The 7,520-nt window shown below is 61.5% G+C and overlaps 1 pseudogene; it reads right to left on the minus strand.

Annotated features, from left to right (window-relative positions):
* Window positions 1-1,069: 1,069 nt before the first annotated feature.
* Window positions 1,070-6,807, minus strand: LOC149127923 (telomerase reverse transcriptase-like; annotated as a pseudogene).
* Between the last annotated feature and the right edge of the window lie 713 nt (window positions 6,808-7,520).

Below are 7,520 nucleotides of genomic sequence, written 5' to 3' on the forward strand. Positions count from 1 at the left end.
TCTGGGGTGCCCTGGGCATGTCGGCTTAGTCACCAGGAAGGTCTGGGGTCCCTCTGAGCACATCGGCTTAGTCACCAGGATGGTCTGGGGTCCCCTGGGCATGTCGGCTTAGTCACCAGGACATCTTTTGAATGCAGCAGCAAAGGGGCACATCCCGTGCCATAAAACCCAGCACGAGGTGCCAGGAGTCCTGTCCAAGGTCCATGTCCATGACCCCATCTGTGACATCCCGTTAGGTTCTGGAATTGCTCACAGCAGCTGAAATGTCACACAGGTGCCTGCTCTGCCAGGCTTCAGGCTGCCCAAGCCACCCCTGTGGCTGAGGCCACTCCTTCACCAAATCCCCCCCAGCACTGCCCTTCCTGCTCTCAGTAGGGTCCTCAGGTCACACCAGGCCCCCTGTATGCTGGGGCCTGCCGGGGGAAGGGGGCTCCCTACTCATCCTCATCAGGCACTAGGCAGTGCCACGCTGCCTGACAGATATGTGGCTCCAGCACGTGAACAAGACTCCCCCACAGCGGCCACGTGTCCTCCTGCCCTGGCATCTGAGGACGGGAGGGGAGTCCACACACACTGCACCAGACACTGGCTCCAGAGGACCACTGCAGGGACGGAGGCAGGGACGGGGCAAGGGGAGGCCTGGGGGGGGGCTGCACAGTGGACACCTTGGGTCAGGAATGCTCAGCCTGGACTTTGGATGAGGGGGTGGGTAGTTTGCTGCTCCCAGGTACATGTGGGTCAGCGCCTGGGGCCTCCCCTCACTCAAGCTGGGCAGCTTAACCAAGCACACAGCACAGGGCTTCCCTTGGCAGCCCTGGATCACTCGGGGGTGATGAGCAGGCCCGGGGCAGGGCACATGCTCACAGGTCCATGGCCCATGGCCAGGTCTTCCATGAGCTGCCTCCTGGCTGTTCATGACGGGGTCTTGAGAGGACTCGGTGGTGGGCTCTGCTCCCCTGAGGACAGCAGGGAGGGGACTGACCTGAAGGAAGAAGGCCCCAAGGACAGGCCCTGCCCTGTGTCACAGATGACCCCTCCCCCGACAGCGATGTGCCCGGCTCCTCCAGCCTCAGTCCAGGATGCTCTTGAAGGCTGCGGTCAGGGCCGGGTCAGCTGCAGCCTCCAGGGCCTCCCAGTGGACGTCGCCCAGGCCCAGCACAGAGGCACCCAGCAGGCCGGGCCGCTGCGCCTGCTCGTAATTGAGCATGCTGAACAGTGTCCTGATGTGTGAGGTCCAGGACTGGGCCTGGGGCACACAGGATGCAGCCTCAGGGGGGCTGTAGAGGGCAGGCAGCCACAAGCCCACCCAGCTTCCCAGGGTCCTGGGAGAGCCCACTGCAGAGCTGGCCTTCAGCCCACTGGCCGGGCCCCTCAGGGTTCCTGTCACTGCACCTCAGGAACCCTCACCCAGCAACACATGTGACCCTCAGGGATGCTAGCCATCCATCCACCTCCAGCTGAGCAGCTGCCTGGGGCTGGGGTCCGCAGCACCCCCTGACAGAGGCCAGGTCCTTGGAGTGACTGCAGCAATGTTAACTAATGACAAAATCACCCCACCGTGGCAGAGGCACCAGCAGCCATGGGGGCAAAGCCACAGAAAGAGCCACAGGGGGCAGGGGGAGCCACTGGACGAGTCCTGCGGTCCTCAGGGGGCAGCGACAGCTGTTCTTTCCTCCCCTCCATGCGGCGCCACAGCAGGATTCCGAGGGCCCTGGCCAGTGCCCCCTGTGGGCTCCCAGGCCCAGCTGGGCACCTCCCCCAGCTCCTCGTCCACTCACAGCAGGACCCGTCTTTGAGCACACAGGCACAAGCCTGTGAGCTTTTGTGTGGGGCAAGACGGACGCCAGGTCACCTTCTCCCTGCAGAATGTTCTGGCTCCCACCACAGAGTCCGGGTTCACAATGGGCCGCAGCCCACTGGGCTTGGGGATGAAGCACAGTCTGGCCATGGGCAGGGCCAACCTGGCCTGCTGCTAGACCTCTGCATCCGACAGCTCCTGCAGCTGCACCGGCTCCAGGTGCTGCCTTCAACACACCTGGGGCTGGGGTCAGGGCCGGGGTGAGAGGGGGTCAGGGCCATGGGCAGGGCCGACCTGGCTGCTGCTGGACCTCTGCATCTGACAGCTCCTGCAGCTGCACCGGCTCCAGGTGCTGCCTGCAACACGCCCCTGGGCTGGGGTCAGGGAACTTTGGTCCCCGTGGACACAGCACACTCTGTGGGGTGGGGCGAGGGCTACAGATGCCCTCACCCACCACAGACAGCTCCCAGGAACCCCCACATGGGGGCCCGAGGCTCCCATCCCACACTTGGCATGACTCGGCGTAATCAGTCCTGATCCCTCAGTCTGACTCAGCAGAACCAGGAGCCAGCATCCCCACCACTCAGGCCCCATCCCCTGATGTCACCCCCACCAAGGTCATCCAGAGGGGACGCCTGTACCCCCAGGTGTCCCTGCAGGAGGGGTCTCTGCGACTCACGACCCAAGTCCCTCAGAAGCGCCCTGAGGGGACTGAGCCCAAGCATGAGCATACAGGGCGCGGGCCAGCACAGGGTCTCTGCAGGCCAGCACAGGGCTACCATGGGCCAGCACAGGGCCTCCCCTCCGTGGGCCAGCACAGGGCCTCGCAGCCTGTGGGGAGCCGGGACACGGATGCCCCACGCGGTACCTGATGCCCAGGCTTTGCAGCCTGCTCCAGACGCTCCTGCGGTAGAAGAGGAGCTGGTTCTTCTGGAACGTGGTCTCCATGATGTAGAAGAAGGACCTGAGCAGCCCCACCACATAGATGTCCAGCAGGCAGAACAGGAACCTAGCCAGGATCCCCTCCCTCAGTCTGTGCTCCATGGCCGGGACGTGGCCATGCCCTGGAACGAGGCAGACCCTGAATGTGCACCCTCACGAGGCAGCCACGGTGGGAGTGCAGGGCATGAGGGGCCCTGCAGTCCTGAGCTGGCTGCCCTGGCTTTGGTGAACATGTCGCTGCACGTGCACTGGCCCCTGGCATCCCATCGCACACGCGGCTCACAGGCAACGCTCGGGTTGGCACGCAGAGCAGACAACATGGAAAGGGCTCCCAGGTGCGGCGTCAAACTCACAGCCTCCAGGCAGAAGACCAGGGGCTGGCGGAACACACAGCATGGTTACACGGCTGGACCCCTGGGGGCCCTGGCATCAGACCTCGCAGGCAACTCAGGGCCCACCAATAACCGGTTCAAGAGAAACTGGGGAGGGGCTGGGGCAGGGCAGACCCTGATCATAGGGATGGCGGCTGGGTGAGCAGGGACAGTGGCCAGAGTCCAGGTCCCTGCTCAGGAGAGCCAATGGCACTGGGCCGGGTTTAATGCCCTCAGCCACCCACAGGTGGCTTACAAGGACCCAAAGGCAGAAGACGGCAAAGCCCGAGGAACGGGGACACCAGGGAGGCAGCGGTGACAGCGCCGGGGACCTGGAGGCTACTCCTGGCTCCTGGCTCCTGGCTTTGGGGACCGCTGCAGGCGTTTCAGTGGTGAGCCAGAGGATGGGCGCTATCTCACCGTCTCTCTCTGCCTCTCAAAGAAATGATGAGCAGCACACTCAGGCCAGCCTCTCCCTAAACACCGTCCAGTGGGCTGGAAGTAATGGAAACCTCACCCGTGTGTGTGGCTGAGCTGCAGCTAAGCCAAGGAACCCGGCAGAGTAAAAACCCAGGAGCAAATGGCACCGCGGTTTCACACCCAGCCGAGGATGGTGCTGTGGAGCGGTCAGCTGAGCCGGGAGGTGGCAGGGTGCAGGAGATGGCCCCCCGGGGCCGAGGCTCGTGTAGCAGCCAAGGGTCCCACCATGCGCCTGCGCGGAGACTGAGAACTCGCCACCCCACGTCACCCCTGCAGTCGACCATGATGAGCGGGCAGAGCTGACCCTCGGGAGCCCGGCGCAGGAGCCGTAGGATACCACCCAGACCTCATGGTTCAACCGTCCCCCTGTGCAGGCTCTGCCACCTCAGAAGTCACCACAGAGGGACCGGTGCTGTGGAGTTACAGGTTAAGGACCGCGTGCAACGCCGGCATTCATGTGAGAGCCGAGCGCCAGTCCTGGCTGCTCCACCTCCCTGCTAATGCTCCTAGGAAAGCAGTGGAAGATGGCCCCAGTGCTTGGGTCCCTGCACCCAGGTGGGAGGCCTGGAGGAAGCTCCTGGCTTCAGCCTGGCCCAGCCCGGGCAGTTGCAGCCATCTGGGGAGTGAACCAGCAAATGAAAGCTCTCTCTCTTTTCCTCTCTTTCAAAATAAATCAAATCTTTTAAAAAGTAACTGATATCAAAATAACTGCATATTACTACATAAGGTGCAGCCAAAGCAGTACTTAGAGGCTAATGCATAGCCACACATCCACCATCAGAAGTTTATAGAATGACAGGAAAGCCTGAAAAAGGCATTAGGAAGAAGATAAACAGAAATCACTGAAATTCAAAACAAAGGCTCAAGAGAGGACCCCATGGGGACAACAGAACTCAGTCACTCTGAAGGTCAAAGGGCAATGGGGGAGGGGTGACAGGAGGCTGAGCCAGACAAAGAGCCACACACAAGAACACAGGGCCAGCCCTCAGGGAGGGGAGGAATCGGCAGGCAGCACACAGCGGCCTGGGTGAGGCCATTGGGCCGACGCTGCAGGCAGAGCAAGGGAGACAGGGTCCTCGCAGCTGCAGCAAGAGGGACCAGAAACAGCCCAGCACCAGCAGCACCACCTCTCCCATGCACAGCCCACACTGGGAAAGCCGGCCCATCCTGCCCCATGCAGCAGGAGGCCAGCTGGCCTGGCAGAAGGCAGATCCCCAACCCCAGCATCTCTGCTCCCTCCGCGAAGGCGGTAGAGTGGCCACTGCCTGAGCACACAATGTCTGGGTGGGTGCACAGAGCAGTGCTGGGGGTGCCCGGGGCTGATGTCACGCCTCCCGCTGTGGGGGCATTTCCACAACACAAGGACAGAGCGGTCACTGCATATCTTGGTTTCTTGGGGAGCCTGGCAGGGTATCCACCCCAACAAGCCCTCCCCATCGGGCCCTAGGGAGGCGGCCATCTGACTCAAGCCCCACCTATCCAGGAGCAGTCCGGGAGGGGGGCCTGAGCTGGCAAGACACTGCCACAGTCCCCTGGAGCTCAAATGGGAAACATGATGGGGGCGCTGGCTCAGCCACCCAGGGAGCCAGGGCAGGAGCCCCATTCCCTCCTCCTGGGCAGCACTCACAGGAAGTCTAACCTTGTTCCTCTCCCCTGCCCAGCACATGACCGGACATCCCCCACCCCACCCCATCAGCAGGGGACCTTCCAGTCCAGGGGGCACGGGGCAGCCTTACCCACCACCCCCTCAGCTCCCAGCTTGGCGCTGGCCGACGCCCGCTCACCTGGGCTCTCGCACAGCCAGGTGCAGTCCTGGCACCCTCACCTACCAGGTCAGCTCCCGCAGGGAGAGTTTGGAGTGCTTCCCCAGCGAGATGAACCTCTTTGTATTCCTCGGGAGGGAAGCTTGTTGTGCCTGGAGACAGGCCGGCAGGAACTCGTGCACCTGCCACGGGCTGCTGTGCTGCTGCAGGAGCCGCACCAGGCGCCAGGCGCCAGGAACCCGTGTCCTCCTGGGGGTCAGCGGCCGGCCTTGGGGACCGCACCTGTGTGGCCGGCCCCCGCAGCGGGCAGTGCGTCCGGAGGAGCGAGCCGTAGGGGCACCGCGTGTGGTTCGCAAGCAGCTTCCGGAACAGGGGCCGCGGCCTGCGGCTACCCCTGGGACTCGGCGTCCAGCCCAAGAAGATGGCCTCCAACAGCCTTCGGGCGCCCGCCAGGCTGGGCCGCAGGGAGCTCAGTGGGAAAGATGCGCGCAGCCGCTCGCCGTCGCCCAGGTAGTAGAGGAAGTGCTTGGTCTCCGCGAACACTTGAGCCTTCGGACGTGGTGACCACCGGGCGGCGGAGTGGCCGGGCTCCCGCTTAGTCCACACCCGTGGAAGCCCTGGAACGCGTGGTCTCCGAACACTCCGCAGGCGTCACCGCGCAGGCCCGGGACACGCCCACGCCCCGAACTGCGGGCGGGCGAGCCCAGGGGAGCCCAGGCCTCGCCACCGCTGCTGTTCCGAACCCATCGCGTGGCCGCGGGGCCCGCCTGGGTCCCACAAGCGCATGGTGCAGGAGGGCCGGGCCTGGGCGACAGGCGCAGAGCTCCTACAGAGGCGGCCCACACACCTGGTAGGCGCAGCTCGGGGCCACCAGCACGTAGAGCACGCAGCGCACCAGCAGGTGCATGAGCATGTTGCCCACGCGGCGCAGCAGCAGCCCCCACGCGCCGCTGTCGCGCAGCGTCTCAGTCACCGTGTTGGGCAGGTAGCTGCTCACGCAGGTGGTGAAGGCCCAGGGCAGGCCTCCGCGGGCGCCGTCCAGCAGCACGAAGCTGAAGGCTAAGTCTCGGCCTGCAGTGCCAGTATCCCATATGGACATTAGTTCATGTACCAGCTGCTCCACCTCAGATCCAGCCCCCTGTTAATGGCCTGGGAAAACAGTGGAGGATGGCCAAATACTTGGGCCCTTGCACCTGCGTGGGAGACCTGGAAGAAGTTCCTGACTCCTGGTTTTGGACTGGCCCAGTTCTGGCCATTGTGGCCAACTGGAGAGTGAGCCAGCAAATGGAAGACCTAGTCTCAATAATTCTACCTCTCAAATAAATAAGTAAATCTTACAAAAAATTAAAAATGGAACAGAGATGGCCACAACAGAATGTTCTAGGCTAGGCCAAAGCCAGGCACTCCATCCAGGTCTCCCACATGTGTGGCATAGGTCCAACACTTTGGCCATTTTCCAAACTAGGACCAGAATTATAGAGGGGACATAAATCAGCACTCCAATAGGGGATGTCGGCACTGCAAGTAGTAGCTTAACCACTGTGCCTCAAAGCCAGCCCCAAAACGATTCCATTTGAAGTCAAATGTACAACATCATACAGATCTAGTTGAAATTTAGACAATTCTTGTACAAAATAACTACCCTGGACTTAACACAAATTTATCAGCCTGGAAGTAATGAGGAACAGTTGCCTCAGATTTTGCCCCCTCACCTTTCTGTTCATATATCTAGGCCATCCTGTAACAGCCCTCCTCCCAAAGATGTCCATATCTCCTGAACCTGTGAATGTGTTAGCTTACGTGGCAAAACAGACCGCAAGTGCGATTGTGTCTAAGTTCTTAGGGTAAGAAAATTAACCCAGATAAAGTAGGTGAGACCATTCTCAGTACACGAAGTCTTTACAAGTGAAGAAGCTTTGCTAGCTGTGGTCAGAGGAACAGTGGACTGCAGAAGGACAATGAGATGGTGGAGAAAGCCTCCAGTCAAGGAATGCAGGCATCTTCCAGCAACTCCCAAAAGCAAGCAGATTCTCCCATGGAATCTGTGAAGAACTGTGGCCAGCAAAAGGAAACTCAGGCAGCGAGGATTGCCTTGAGCACTAATAATGAGCATTTGGTGCCAGGAGTGCTCCCCAGATACTACCATAACTGAAAAGGCCCTCCCAG

This window comes from Oryctolagus cuniculus, chromosome 2 (genome assembly GCF_051225735.1).
Source record: "Oryctolagus cuniculus isolate XC-2025 breed Fujian yellow rabbit chromosome 2, ASM5122573v1, whole genome shotgun sequence".
Taxonomy (NCBI): Eukaryota; Metazoa; Chordata; class Mammalia; order Lagomorpha; family Leporidae; genus Oryctolagus; species Oryctolagus cuniculus.